Source organism: Lissotriton helveticus, chromosome 4_1, assembly GCF_964261635.1.
Source record: "Lissotriton helveticus chromosome 4_1, aLisHel1.1, whole genome shotgun sequence".
Lineage (NCBI taxonomy): Eukaryota > Metazoa > Chordata > Amphibia > Caudata > Salamandridae > Lissotriton > Lissotriton helveticus.
In genome coordinates, this window is record NC_136063.1 from 312,322,398 (window position 1) to 312,338,678 (window position 16,281).

The following is a 16,281-nucleotide window of genomic DNA, read 5'->3' on the forward strand; positions in this document are numbered from 1 at the left end:
CTTATAACGAGGTATGGATCCGCTTCACAGAGAAAGATGGTGTCCTTAGTTGGCCACTACATGGTAGTTTTGAACCTGACGTTCTCGATAATCTAGAAAGAAGGTTGTTTAAGAAGAAAGCCCGGCCGGCAATGTTTGATTCTTTCCGTTATTGGCGAAAAGAATCTAAACAGAGAGAAATTAAAAAGTTGAAGAAAGAACAGAAAGAGCAAGAGTTGACTTTAGAACAGTCTGCTAGGCAGCTGCAACTCAACGAGTCTGAGAAAGCGATGGAGGTGGCCAATAGAGAACGTAATTTAGCGATAGACAAGTGCTATCCTGCTTTACCATCGAGTACGGCTAAGATAGTAGAGGACCCTGAAAAGGATCCCCTGTTGTCTTACTTGTTACGATCACCCCCACCGTATGCACAGGGTGCTACGGCTCCACCTATACCGAATGTTCAATTACCGGTTGCTGGACAACACGGTGTCCCTGTTCCCGCTCCCCTGAATCAAGTTCCTGTACCTCCTGTGGTCAATATTAATGTTCCTTCGACAACCCCTCTTCCAGGGTTGCCGGCTTCTTTACCTATGCCTGTGTCGCTCACACCTGCTACTTCACAAGCTATTTTTCCTGCTACTCCTACTGTTCCTAATCTATCTGTTCCAACTGCTACTCTATTTACTGCTTCTGCTAATATTATGACTCCGCTTTCTGTTCGTCGGAGAATCACTGATTCTGTCTCCAATATTCTATCTCCCTTCTATAAAACTCTGATTAAGACTCCTACCTCTGACACTGTACAGAGGCGTAGTCAGCTTCCCAGTACTGAAGAAAGAGGAATATTAGATTCCACTGCTCTTAGATGGGTTTCGAAAGTTGGAAGATATAATGTACAAGATGTATTAGATACATTTATGCAATGGAATGAACCGACACAACGATATGTGTTCGATGAAATGTGTTTCCTTCTACGTGAGGAATTGGAAGAGGATGACCCTGAATCAAATCTAGGAGAATTAATTAATGTTCAGAAAGAGTTTGCTGCAGGTATGATAGTCGGTCAAAATATAGAAGAAGCGATGGAACTGGTTCTAAGTTATAGGACCGACTCATCCCTTCGTTCACCGAGAGAGTTAGAGAAACGCAGTACGAAACAAAATCGTCAATACCCAATGAGAGAGGTTCCACCAATTTGGCGTGAAGCTGTGCAAGCTAATGCAAACCTTGGTATTGCAGCCGCTCCGGCCCAATTCCAGAGAGTATGGATACATATTCCATGGAAGCGAGCTGAAGTATTAGCAGTGAAACAGGCCTTGCCAGATCCGCGTAAAAATCCTGCAGGGTACTACAAAGAGTTGGCTCAAACAGTTGACGCTTGTGTATTGAATCTTGCTGACATAGATCTGCTATTTGGTAATGTATTACCGCAACCAATTTGGGCTAAAATTCGTAAAGAGAATCATCCAGTTGCCCTAGGTGGTGACTGGGCAGCTATAATTGCAGCGGATGGTCAACAAATAGGTGGTTCTAAACCTGAACCCTTAATTGCTAATTTGCCTGGTAGGATAATCGATTTAATGAAAACTTTGATGCCAGCATTGCGCGTTAACTGGGACAAATTGTACGCGTGCAAACAAAAGAAAGACGAAAGCGTCTCCGACTTTTTCACAAGATTCGAGGAGACTTTCGTGGATCATAGTGGTCAAGATATGAGCACAGAAGGAGGCCAGAGATTATTTGTTGATAAATTTGTGCACAATCTGTTGCCAGAACTTAGTGGTAAATTAAAGAATTCTGAAAGTGCGTGGGCTGTCTCTACGACTGCGCAAATACTTGCGACTGCCCAGTACTATGAAAATAGGGATAAAGAAGAGAAGGAAAAATCAGATAAAAAGACGAAAGATTTAAAAACTAAAGTACTTTTACAGCAAGCTTATCCGCCTCGCACTAATCAGACTAATATGCAGCAAGGGTCATATCAAAGAACGGAATATAATTTTCAAAGACCACAATACCAATGGAATCAATGTGCTTATTGCAAAGTGGAAGGTCATTACAAAAATGAGTGTCCAGTTCGGGCACAAAATAATGCTGCGGCAGCTCAGAGAGGTCGTGGTAGTTCCATGCAAAACTCTAGAGGTCGAGGACGAGGTGCTATGCCTCCGCAGACGAGTGATCGCCCTTCTAATTATTTCGACCAGCGAAATGGACAATCTGCCCAACAGAATAGGTCTCCACAATATCATGTTGAAGACTATTATGAAGCTAGTGAGGAAGTTCAGCAAAGTGAGTACTAGGACAGCCATGGACAAAGAGAGGGAGTAGTATCAGTTCCAGTAGATCAGAGTGGGCCTTATGTCGCAGTAGCAACATCAGGTATAGTCGAACCGTTTCTGTTGGATACTGGTGCAGCAAAAAGTTCTATCATACATGCGAAACTCCCTGGCGCACCTTTGTCTGGCTCAACAAACGTTTCAGTAGGTTTTTCGGGCGCCCCTGTTCATAACCCTGTTTCTGGTCCTTTGTCTATTTCTGTTGGACCCTGCCACTTGAAAGCACCCCTGATTTTGACGACAGGTTGTAACGAAAATCTGCTTGGTTTAGACTTGTTAAAACGCCTGTACGCGACATTGTACTGTTCTCCAGCAGGAGTACAGCTTACGTTGGGTAAAAGAATAATCTCTCCGATGTACTTGTCGATGGATGCGCTCCCACCAGAGCTGCGTTCACTCCCTGATACTCTTTGGGCGACTGGTCCTAATGATGTAGGTCTATTGGAAATTCCACCCTATGTAGTAACTTTGAAAGCAAATGTCAAACTTCCACGAATTCCACAATACAGAATCTCTAGTGAAGTTGAGCGTGCGCTCCTACTGATAGTGCATGATCTGATTGAGAAAGACGTTATAGAAGAAACTAGAGGTAATGTCTGTAATAGTCCTGTACTGCCTATTTTGAAACGAACTGACCCTACAAAACCTCCAGTATATAGGTTTGTAATTGATCTCAGAGAGGTTAATAAAATTGTGATTCCACAGTTTCCTGTGGTTCCAGACATTACTGCATTGTTAACGTTGATTCCTGCCACAGCAGCATGGTTTTCGGTTGTCGACTTGAAAAATGCCTTTTTCAGCATTCCGATAGCCGAAGAAAGCAGAGATATCTTCGGTTTCTCTCTAGGAGGACGAAGCTTCAGGTTTAAACGCGCTCCACAAGGCTATTGTGAAAGCCCATCCATTTACAGTCAAGCATTAAAAAGCCAGTTAGATTCCTTCGTACTTCCTCCTGGTTCTGCTTTAATACAATATGTTGATGATCTTCTAGTGGCTGCTGATGACAAGGAAACTTGCAAAACAGCTACGATTTCTTTATTGCATCATTTGTCAAATTTGAATCACAAGGTGTCACCTTCAAAAATGCAATACTGCTGCCAAGAAGTGACCTACTTAGGTCATCTCTTGTCAAAGGAGGGAAGGAAGTTGACCCCAGAAAGAATAAAAGCAATTACGCAGATGAATGTTCCTAGCACGCAGAGAGAAGTACGTGCCTTTTTAGGTATTACCTCATATTGTAGGCAATGGATCCCAAATTTTTCTCTTTTAGCAAAACCATTGGTAGCCTTGACTGGGAAAGGTGTTCCGAGTCCGGTACCATGGTCTGCAGAATGTCAACAGAGTTTTTCTGAATTGCGAAATGCACTGTGTTCAGCACCTGTATTGGGTACACCCGACTACAGTAAGCCATTCACGCTCTATGTCCACGAGAGAGAAGGTTGTGCATTGAGTGTGTTGACGCAGAAATTTGGTGATAAACAACGCCCTTGTGCGTATTTTTCATCAACATTAGATCCAGTAGCTAGAGCGTTGCCTAGTTGCTTGAGAGCTACAGCCGCAGCTGCAGCTTCCATTTGACAATCTGCTGGTTTAGTAATGAACAACATGCTAGTGGTTATGGTTCCTCATGCGGTGGATACACTCATGAACCGAACCAAGACGCAACACCTTACCAGTGCTAGATTATCAGGTTATGAACTGACACTGTTAGCTAGTCATATTCAGATCAAAAGATGCAATGTATTGAATCCAGCAACATTGTTGCCGACTAGCCAAGAGTCGAGTGATTCCGAACCACACGACTGTTATTTCAAAACTGAGGAAGAAACAAAAGGACGAATTGATCTAAAAGACACTCCGTTGTCAGATCCAGATGGCACGCTGTATGTTGATGGGTCTTGCTTCAAATTGGAGAATGGTGATGTGACTGCTGCTTATGCAGTAACGACCTTGAGTACGATTGTGGAGACTGCAAGAGTGAGTCAGAATTCTGCCCAGGCTGCAGAATTGATCGCGCTAACAAGAGCGTGCGTTTTAGCTAAGGGAAAGAGAGTGAATGTGTTCACAGATAGTCAGTACGCGTTCGGCGTGGCCCATAGTTTTGGCCGTTTGTGGAAAGAGAGAGGTTTCATTACGTCCCATGGGACTAAGATTCAACATGGCCAGCTAGTTAATGACTTGTTGGAATCTCTAACCTTGCCGACTGAAGTTGCGATTGTGAAATGCAGTGCTCATAAAGCAATCACGGATGATGTTGGTCGTGGGAATGCTTTTGCCGATGAGACTGCAAAACAGACAGCTAGAAATATGATGAGTAGAATGTATGTTGCAACATCTGCAAGATGGATTTCTGAGTCTGGAATGTGTGAAGACACAGTAGAAAGCGTGAAAGAAATTCAGAAAGAGGCGACTGAGGAGGAAAAACTTGCATGGAGAGAGAGCACGGGTAAATTGGACTCGAGTGGGTGTTGGATTGACTTGTCGGAACAACAGCGTTGGATGTTGCCTGATGCGTATGTGCTTGCAGTAGTGACAATGGCACATGGAACAGCGCACATCAGCTCAAAAGGGATTTGTAAGATGTTGGCTCCGGTCTGGAAGAATGATGGGATTAGTAAGTGTGCAGAGAGAGTGGTGAGAAATTGTATGGTATGCTTGATGCATAATCCTGGCAAGGGAATCCCCACACCTGCAGGTCACTTCGCTCCTCCTTCCTGCCCCTTTGAAGTGATCCAGCTAGACTTCATTCACATGGATCGTTGTAATAATCTAAAGTACGTCCTAGTGGTAGTTTGTGCTTTCTCCAGATGGATCGAAGCATACCCGCTAAAGGACAATACTGCCTTACCCACTGCCAAAATTCTTCTTAAAGAATACTTCCCCAGATACGGAATGCCACGGATTGTATGGTCAGATAACGGAAGTGAGTTCGTAGGGAAAGTTATGCAGAGTGTGTGTGCCGGCCTAGGGATTAGACAGAAGTTTCATAGTGCGAATCATCCCCAGTCCGCGGGTTTAGTCGAGGGTTACAATGGCACCCTTAAACTGAAACTTGCTAAGATACAAGCATCCACGGGTTTGTCCTGGCCAGACGCATTGCCTTTGGCTTTGCTATCAACAAGAGCAACTGTACATTCTAGAGTAGGGCTTAGTCCTTATGAAATAGTTTTTGGTCGTCCTGCAAATGTTTGGGGGGTACCTAGACCAAAAGAATTCAAGCAGCTGGAATACCCAATGTTAATTGATTACCTTTTCGACTTGACTGCTAAATTGAGTCTTATTCACCAACAGGTTTTCGATGCATTGCCAAAGCCACCGGAGAGTCCAGGCCATCAGCTGAAACCGGGTGATCAGGTGGTCATTAGAAATTTTGCAAGAACGAAAAATCTTCAGCCCAGATTCATTGGCCCTTTCCAAGTCCTACTAGCAACGAGAACTGCTATTCGTGTGGCCGGAAGGAAGAACTGGATCCATACGACACATGTCAAACGTGTGCCTTTGCCACTTCCTTACGACAACTGGGTAAAGAAAGGAATCGGTGCCTCTGAAACGGAACAAGTCCCCAGGTTCATACCTTTCAGCGATGCAGAACTGATCACTGATTCACCAAATTCTGACTCTCCTCTTGAAACTGCTCTTTTGAACCCTGAACATTTGTCATCCTCACCCAACGAACATTTGCCATCTGCACCAAAAGAACATTTGTCATCTGAAAACGTGAACATTGCAACGTCGGCTGAAAATACATTGTTTCCAGACCAGACAGCTCCTGCAAAACTGAGATACAACTTACGTTCTCGCAATATGGACAAATAAAGCAGGAAACTGCCTATTTTCAGATTTGAATTTCCTATACACTGCCTCCAGCCAGGAAGTTTGCTAAAACTTTGTATTGTTTCTTTTTGTTTTAAAAATTGCCTTGCCGTCTGGGTAGCCGTAGGGTCGTGGCTGTGTGCCTAGTTGAATCTGCGGGGGTCAGACACAAGGTCGATCTTTCTGTTAGTTCTGGGAACTCCCAGGGCTGATAGAGGCATTTTCATCTACGTACACGTCATCAGTGGTCGCGAACGGTCGTAGAAGATGGAGCTTCCTGAGCTGCAACGAGAAAATGTAATTTATGTTCGCAGAAATAGACTGTACAGAATACTTCACAGCAAATGCTTTCTAATGCAATGTGCAGTTACATTTTTAATTGTTTTGATAACGTTGGTGGGTGGAATCGTCTTTGGTGTACATTTGATTTTTATGCCAGTAACTACAGTACCTCCCCTTGATCCTACTACTTCTACGGTTTCTTCTATGCATTCTTTTCACTCATTTCCTGAACACGAACAAGCTCGACGCTCAGAATTTATTAACAATACATTTGTACAGCTCTTGCATCAACACCAACTGGTAGTTAATACTACAGACTGCTGGGTGTGTGGCCTGATACCTCACACTATGGATAAAGGCATTCCCTATCTAGTCTTGCCTTTTAGCTACAATGGATCATTTCGGGCCTTTCAGACCATTTTTTCATATGCCCTTGAGACCTATCCTCCGCGTCCACCACGGTCCACTAAATACAACTCAGCCAACAAAGCTTTAGTCCAGGGAATTATTGACATGATTAAAGACGTCAATAATACTCCATCTTACCCTAGAGATGAATTACGGGTGTATTTGAGTTGGAACTCTACAGAGTATCGCCTTAGTTTGGGAGAAAGCAAGCGTAAAAGCTCCACTTCAGTTTGGGTCGTGCCTCACCGAGGTCAGGTCTGTTTGCAAGGAAATGGGAGAAATCTGAGAGCTCAGCTAGGGAGGAGTGAGTGCGTTGAGACTTACGTATTTCCGTCTAACTCCTCCCCTGCCTTCCTGACTGCTAGGGGTACCTACTTCATCTGTCAGGACAGAGCATATACATGGCTGCCTGCTGACTTTTCAGGTTCATGTTATATTGCTCGATTGTTACCTCCGACATACACTGCTTCTTCAGATTATCACAAGACCAGAGTAGCAAGAGGTGTCTTCAGCAAGGAAGATACCGCTGGTCAAGAAGCTGGAGACTTTTTCAAAGGTTTCCTTCCGTTTTGGGGGCCTATGGCCAATAGTAGAAATCTACGTCAACTAACACGGGTAGTTGAATCTACTATTACAGAAACTGCTGGTGCCCTTAGTAACTTAACAGCTGAGCTTCAGGCGGATCGTCTCATGACGTTGCAGAACCGTATGGTTCTAGACGTAATACTTGCAGATCGAGGTGGGGTATGCAGAATGATCCAATCGAGCTGCTGTGTCTTTATTCCAAATAATGCTCCAACAGTCTCTTAGCGATCTCTAAGCTTCACAAGATTTCCGACTCTATACACGTAGATAAGGGAAACTGGTCCTTCATGGAGTGGTTTTGGACTCTGGTATCAGCGTGGGGATGGAAGGTTCTGATGGTCATTGGTGTCATCCTAGTATTTCTGTTCTCGTGCTGTCTTATTATCCAATGTGGTCCCGCTCTGTGTAGTCTCTGTGCTGCAACCTGTTTCAGAAAACCACCTGCATTAGGAGAAAAGGCACGAGACAGGATGATGATACAACAACATGTCACTGACCTAATGAGCATAGAATTAGACTCTGACTCTGATATAGACTGAGTAATTGCCTATGTAAGGGCAAAAGGAGGGTCTGAGGTTCCGTGACGATTTTACTCGTGTTTGTAACATTGTCGTAAATACATAATTTTGGTATCAGTGAACCGCAAATGATCCATTTAGTATATCCTGGTGTTTTCGCTATGCTACGAGCAAGAGCACTCCTGTTACAAACACATTTCTGTTCTACCCATGGCATCCATCTTAGACACGGAAGCCATTTTGTACTCCTTGCCCTCACATAGTCAATGGACACGCAATGACCTCTTTTTATTTAAGGACACGTAGGCTTTAGCCGGCGATTCACCTTGCGAGTGACACGTGCACCTTAGGCCAGCAACGCTGTGGCAGCATGACTCGGCAAGAGCTGCCTCCCCAGCCTGAGGCCAGTCCTGCTATACTGGTTCTTGTGTTCGTTGGCCTGATCATGATTAGGCGGCCGAAGCTGGTAACCGTGCCCATTTACGACCCACAAACATCTCTTATTCTGTCTTTCTATCTTCCACACCTGGCTCTGCTCCTTTCCTTCTGGGCCTTTATTAGGGGGAGGTAACGAAATTTACGATGAGGCGGTCCGGGTCTTGAATGAAGAATTGACATGGGATTATGATGGACTAGTGGGAACCCCTCATTCGTAATGTTTTGACATCAGATACTGTTGACGATTCCTGTGCAACGCCAAATATTTATTGTTTAAGACACGAATGTTTAGAACTGTGGTAACATGTAAAGAATTTGCCCCGAGCAGAATATTTAGTATATAAGGAACAACCCTCTTTGTGCAAATTGAACAGGCTCCTAGACACTGCCCGTGTGCAGTTTCTGTGACTTCTGTGTCCCTGCAGTAATAAACCTTTGGTCTTTGACGCCACCATCGAGAAGCCCGTGTTTCTGTTTGTTTGTGCACCGAGACAGGTTGAACTCCGGGGTCTTCGGGTGTTTTCCCTGACACCTCTGGACGGAACCATAAAGTCCAGAACTCCATCGGTGCTCTTACTGCGTGCCCTTACTCCTTCTGCGGTTTCACCACCGGTGCCTATAAAATACTAGCCAAGACGTGAGATTGCCTCTCCTCCCTTCTTGAACCTCGTCCTCCCGCAGTTCCCCTTCCTCAAGGCTCTCCTTGTCGTAATCTAACTCCACTGGCTCCCCAACCTGGGGCCATCCTTGAAACAACTCTTCCCTGCGGGCCCTACCGGACCCGCTGCACACTCCTCTGGATGTAGCAGACTGTACACGCCTGTACTCCCCCAGGGCCCCTGCCCATTCAATATCCTTCCTTGATGGCGCGCCGGCTCACTGTGACCCGTTGGTTGTTTGGGCCAGCGAGGTCGTTCTGGGCCTTCGTCTGCTGGCCGCGCCGGGCTCCCCCGTCGTTAGCGGGTGCGCGCGGCAGGCTCCACCCTTGCTTCGCCTCTGTGCCAATGGGCCGCTCCCAACCCTGCAGAGTCAGCTATGCTGCGCTGCTTCTCGCCCTGCAATGAAAACGTCTGGTCTGATGTGCTGGTTCCCTTACACCGGTCCCCAAATCCCCTATGGCTCTCTATACCTCGACCCTCCTGCCCCCTCTTCTCTACCGGCCAAATAGGATGAGATTCCCCCCCATCCTCGTCCCCACTCCACTCCAACATGGCAGCTACCATTGCTAAAGACTGTCCCTGTCTGCGACCCGATCTCCCGGCAAACTCCTTCCCCTGGGACCCCATACCCCTTGTGACCCCCGGCCTGTCCCCAGGACGGCGCTCCCGTCGCTAAACACCACCCGCGCCATGTCTATCTGGCCCACCCTGTCCAGACCCTTCACCTAATCATTCCAAGCCGTAAAAATGTCCAGCCTGTCCCAGGCCTGCCCCCCCCAGCCGGCTCCAATTCTCCAGGCAGCTCCTCATCTGAACCTACCCACCCTCCCCCTCCTATGGCCATCTCCCCCCCCCCATGCCACTAAATACAGGCCCCCCCCCGTCGTAGTCCCTTGACCCTGCCCTACTGTCAGACCGCCCGGGGCCTCCCTCAAAACCCAAGTCCCCCCACAGGCAGTCCTATCTGCTGGGCCCACCCTCCAACCCCCACTGGCCCCTCCCCCCAGGAACGTACCCCCACAGGAACGTACCCCCACAGCCCTATCAGGCTGCCAGCCCCCTGTGGCCTCAATCTCGGGCTCCCAGTCCTGCAATGTGACCTAGCCCCGCCCCATGCTCCTGCCCGAGTCTTGCTCCAAATGAGTGCTCCTCTCGGAAGAGGGGTCTTCCAATGTACTGCTCCAGGCGCCTGGCAAAGGCCTCCCAGGCTCCGGGGAGAGAACAGCTGGCGCACCACCCCCTGCAACATAGCCCTACTCCTACTCCCTTTCACCCTATCAGTAGGAGTGGGGCCTCTCAATTGACGCGCCTCCAAAGGCATGCCAGGCGCCCCAGGCTCCAGGACCATATGGGCCTTCTTTACCCCTTTACTTGCAGGGCCCCGCCCCCGCTCCCCTTACGGCTTCTCACAGGTTCAACGCCTGCATTCCTAGCTGCCCCGGAGGCCTTCCGGGCTCCTAAGTGGCAGTGGCAGATGCCCTATTTTTTGTGGGCTTGCTGCTCGACCCACCCCCCCGCCCCAACCGCCTCAAAGACATCCCCCACTCCTGGCATGACGGATGTACCTGGGGCCGCTCTCCTGACATATGAGTGGCCCCGCTCACTCACCGACATCGATTTATGACGCTAGGGCGACGTGTATGCCGCCACAGCCGCGGCTACACTGGCCTACGCCTGCCACGAAGGATGCACTGGCTCCACCTCCTCAGTGATCACGAGGTCAATGAGCCCAGCCTTGCTTAAGAGCTGGGAAGCCTCCAGCACACTATTGTCCGCCATCAGAAGGTAAGTAGACGATCAATTCTAATTATCCTGCACTAATACTGCACTAACAAAACCTCCACCTACCTAAGGCCTGACTGAAAAAATTAAACTACAGCAAACGCTCCCAGCCACCAAGTCAGCAAACCTAAAATGGTGGCTGGGAGCAAGCGCACACCGCCCTTATAGTTGGGCTACAATTGGGCTACATTAAAAAGAGCCCAAACACAAAATGGAGGCAGCGGGGGGCTGCACCTCCCAAACCGCCCGAGGGGGAGACCTCTCTGCGGTCGGCTACCCCTCCCCCCCCCCCCCCCCCCCCCCCCACCTCCAAAACCCCTCATCGTCTCAACCATGGTGGTGGATTGCTGCGTCCAGTGTCAGAGAACAACCAGCAGGCCACCTTCTCTGGATCTTTTGAAAGGTAAATCGAATAAGGAATCTAGTTTAGGACCTCTGGTTTGTTCTCTTCAGTAACGGAAGAACTTTTAAGCTTGAATTAGCACTACAAAAATTCTTTTAGATAAATGGAGCAGCATCTTGAGGTGGGGGAAATTCAAGAGAGCGGTGGAACTTACGGGAGGTAAAATGTCACCCAGTGATAGATGTCTGGGAGTCACATTCATCTGAAGGGATTCATAAACTGAAGCTCTCCATCCTTGAAGGACTCCTAGAGCCACTATAACGAATTATGGCGAACATTGGAAAAATTCTTAAGGAGAGGATTCCACACTCTAAAGAGAACCTGAAAAAGGACGAGGAAGCCATGTTGGCTTAAGCCTTGAACTTGCATTCTAAATCTTGGGGAACCCTAACCTTGTGAACAGTGTCCTTCCAACAAAAATACAGACTCGTGGACAGAAAGATTTACACTTAGGTCGCTGATGACAAACTGTAGTTAGTTGCCAACTTCCATATTTTCTGAGCTGTTGTAGATCGAGCACGAGGATACAAGCTAATACCGAAGTGTGGTTCCCCAACCACCTCCCAAGTGCAGCATGTTATAAAAACACCATCATCCTGTGTATGTATATTTATATATAGAGTAGGGAAGTGGGGGAGGGGAAGAAATGATAGAGACCTGGATCATCAGAGTAAGAAGAAATTGAAGGGGAGGGTTGCCCTTGAAAAAAAAATTAAACTCTAAAACGTTTTGGGGATTTGGGGAACGGGAGGATGGGTGCAAACCTAACAAACATTTTTTTCACCAGGAGTGGCCAAAGGGAAAGGGAATATTTTCACTAGGTTTCATTCTTCTTTGCAGTTGCATACAACGACCTGAGCCAGATACATTTCTTAAGATCACAGCACTGCAATATCCCAAAACATTTTGTGCCGTTCATTAGTCTTAGTAGTCTGTAACCGAGAGTCACAGCAGCTAAACTGCTCTTGGCTTTATTTACAAACTACTTTTCTAATTGTATCTCCAAACCACATTTCATGAACAAGCATTGTCCAATGTCAATAGGTCCAGTCTTGCTAAGTCTGCAAAGTATTTTTTCTTCTTGTTTTTTTTAACTATTTTTTTCCTTTCTTTTTTGCAAACTTATTCAATCAGCATTTGAAGTTAAAAAGTAAAAAGCCTAAAGGTGGCTTGCATGTTTGCGAATAATGAAATAATAATGTACCCATTACCAAACCAGTATTGGCAAGGTCAATAGGTCTCGACGCCTGGTGAGATCTATAGGCTTTAGAGTAGAGTGTGGCATTAAGTAGAGTGGCATTGAGTACAGTGGCATTGCCTGGCGTGGAGTGGAATTGTGTGGCATGAAGTAGAGGGCCTTGTGTGGAATATAGTGGCATGGTGTTGAGTGGAGTGACATTGTGTGTAATGCAGTAGACTGATATTGTGTGGCGTGGCATTGAGTGGAGTGGAATGATGTGGCATTTTGTGACTTGGAATGGCAAGTGAGCGGGGTGAAGTGGCATTGTGTGGAGGTGGAGTGTAGGGACATGTGGAGTGGAATGGCATTGAGTGATATTGTGTGGACTGGCATTGTGGAGTTGATTTGTGTGGAGTGACTTGAAATTATGTAGCATTGTGTGGAATAGAGTGAAATTGTGTGGCATGGAATAGAATCATGTGGAGTGGAATTGTGTGGTGTAGGTTGGAGTGAAAATGTGTGGTGTAGGTTGGAGTGAAAATGTGTGGTGTGGAGTGGAATTGTGTGGTGTAGAACGGAGTGGAATTGTGTGGCATGGAGTGACATTGTGTGGAGTGGAGTCAAATAGTGTGTTGTGGTATGAACTAGAGAGGAATTGTATAGCATTGTATGATGTGGATTGTAATTCTTATCCTTTATCCTATCCTAATTCTGTGGCATTGTGTGGAGTGGATTGGAATTGAGTTTAGTGGAAGTTTCATAATGTGGCATGGATTGGAGTGGAATTGTGTGGCACTATGTGGTGGAAATGTGTGGTGTGAAATGGAGTGGAGTGGCATTGTGTGGCGTGGAGTAAAATTGTGTGTAGTAGAGTGGAGTTGAATTGTGTGGTACTGTGTGGAGTGAAGTGGAATTGTACCATTATGTTGCGTGAAGTGAAAATGTGCGATATTGTGTGGAGTGGAATTGTGTGGCTGGATTGGAAGTGTGTGGAGTGGAATTGTGTGGCATTGAGTGGAACTATGTGGGATTGTGTGGACTGCAGTGGTTTGGCATTATGTGGTGTAGATAGTGGAGTGGTATTGTGTAGAATGGAGTGGAATTGTGTGGTATGTATGCTGTGGAGTGGCATTGTGTGGTGTGAAATTGCACTGCATTGTGTGTCTCTCAATGTGTGGAGTGGAATTGTGTAGAGTGGAACTCTCTTCCATTGTGTATCGTGGAGTGGAATTGTGTGGGGTGAAGTGGAATTGAGTGGAATTGTGGCATGGAGTAAAACTGTGACATTGTGTGGAGTGGAACTGTGTGGTGTGCAACTGTGTGGCATTGTGTGAACTGATTGGAATTAAGTGGTGTGGATAGAGTGGAATAGAATAGTGTGGCATTGTGTGGAATGGAGTGCAGTTGTGTTGAGTGTTTTTATGTGGCATGGCCTTGAGTGGAATCGTTTGGCATGGTAGGAATTGTGTGGCATTGATTGGAATACAATTGTGTGGAGTGAAATTGTGTGACTTGTTGCATTGAGTGGAGTGGAACTGTGTGGCATGAATTGGAGTGGAGTGGAGTGGCATTGTGTGGAGTGGAGTGAAATTGTATTCCATTGTGTGTAGGGGAGTGGGGCTAAATTGTGTGGTGTAGAGAAGAAGTGTGTGGCATTGACTAGAGTGGAGTGCAATTGTATGGAGTGTAATTGTGGTGGGGAGTGGATCGGAATTGTTTGGTAGAGAGAACATTTGTGGCACTGTGTGGAGTGGGACTATGTGGCACAGTGTGGCATTGTGTAGCATGGAGTGAAGTTGTGTGGTATTTTGTGGATTGGAATTGTGTGCCATTATTGTTGGAACAACGTGCGTAGGTGCGGAGTAAGACCCTGCACAAACGAGATGGGTAGGGGACTGGACACCAGACACCACTTCCGGTCAAGGAGAGGGGACATAATCACTTGCAGGAAACCTCAAGGGGAGAAGGAGGTGCCTGCATGCACTGTACTGATCACGCGGAGTATAAAGAGTTTTGCACACCCTTACCGGCCTCCTCGTGGCTGGGGCACAAGACAATTATGCGCCATGCAGTGGAATTGTATGGCACTGTATGGCTGTGGGGTGGAATTGGGCGGCACTGTCTAGTGAAATTATGTGGCATGGAGTGGATTTGAGTGTAGTGTAGTGGCATTGTGTGGATTGGAGTTGACTTGTGTGGCATATGAGATAAAGATGGGCGGCAGAGGCATGGCTCGGCACGCAAACCAACTATACTCCTACACGAGCATATATCACAAGCATTGATCACATGCACAGCTCCATGGATAAAGCCAGCTCGGGAGCTACAAGTCCATTCTAACCTGTTGTTTTTCTATCAGTTTCATTGCTTGTCACTGGTGTTGGAACAATTTTCAGAGTGGGGATGCTGGCATCAATGTTACATCACGGACGTTATAGGGATTGTGAAAAAGGGTAGCATCACGGAAAGAACGAGTATAGCACATAAGCCAGGTTTATTCACCAGCAGGGCCGGACTGGGAACCACAACCGGCCCTGGCAAAGGGCTCGGCCGGCCCGTCCTCCCCACTCGGGGGAGGGAGGGGGGGGGGTTGGAGGTGCCGTCCAGCTCTTTGCCGGGGCCGGTTTTCGGCCGATTTTGGTATAGGGCCGATTTGCTGCAAAAACGGCCCCCCACCCGTGCGGCGCACCGGGTATTGCCCGGTGCCTGCTATGGCCAGTCCGGCCCTGTTCACCAGGACCTTGGCAGTGGAGCACACTGTTTCAAATATAATATTAAAGCATGGTGTGGGAGAGCATGGTCATTTACAGACCGCACTTTTTCCATTGAAATGGTAAAAAACATCACACACCTGCATTTACTGAGAAACCTAAAGAGCGCACCAACGATAATGTGTGGAAGTCTTTCAGCAAATATAATTTGCACATCGCCAAGTGCCTCGATTTGTTTAAATCCTAGTATTTTTTTTCATCACACTTCAGAATAACAAAATATGCAGAATTACATTCGTGCTTTCCTAACTGCTGAAATGTTTTAAAAATACTTGCACAGTTCATTTACAGGTATCGCATTGTTATTGTGTTATAAACGATATTAAAGAACTGACACGCTATTTCTTTCACACTCCACTCTGTGTCCCAGCAATATTGTCAGATAGTTTGCTTCACAAAATACTCTAACTTTGCAGTCAGAGAATTTCTAAGAACCATTCTTCATGTTAAAAGGATAAACAACAATTTGTCAGTAGACCTAGCTGACATTTGACCTCTCTCTTTGAAGACACAGCAAATGGGACCAGATTAAAACAAAAGGTAAAGGCATCTTTAATAGTCATTTACCTTCTGAACTGCAACATGTTTATTTTGGGGGTGCTGCAGCACAGCTAGGACCCCTACTTCCAACACCCATGTTGCTAGTACCATGTAAAAGTGTTATAGGACCGATTTTGTAAGGACCTGCAAGAACACATCGCATGTATTGATCAGGCAGCATTTGCAAGCTATGAAACACGATTGATTTACAGTGCACTGGAAGCTAAGATATATGTAGACCGTCTTATGGGGGTCTGGTGTTCCCACCTAAACATCTGAAAACATAAACTGTACAGCTTGCCAGAAACTGAGACTTTGAAAGATCATGTTAAATCAGGGAACGGCAATTAAAAGTAAATTAAAAAAAGAAAAGTATAAATGCAAGTTGAGATTGGCCACCAACCTTCACACATAACTACCTAGCTACATCCTTCTCGGTTGCACTAAACTGCACGCATGAGTCTCCAAAGCAGCCGTATTGTGGGATGTTGCCGCTGCATACCTTCCTAGCTGTCAAGGATTTGTAAACAAGAGGAGAATAGGTTTCTGCATTTAAGTAGTAGTATGTATGGTAGATTGTTTGA

General features: G+C 46.4%; 1 protein-coding gene across 1 annotated transcript in view; it reads left to right on the forward strand.

Annotated features, from left to right (window-relative positions):
- DSCC1 (DNA replication and sister chromatid cohesion 1) overlaps positions 1-16,281 on the forward strand; it is a 116,253-nt gene that overhangs the window by 25,059 nt on the left and 74,913 nt on the right. The gene's annotated exons all lie outside the window — the stretch shown is intronic.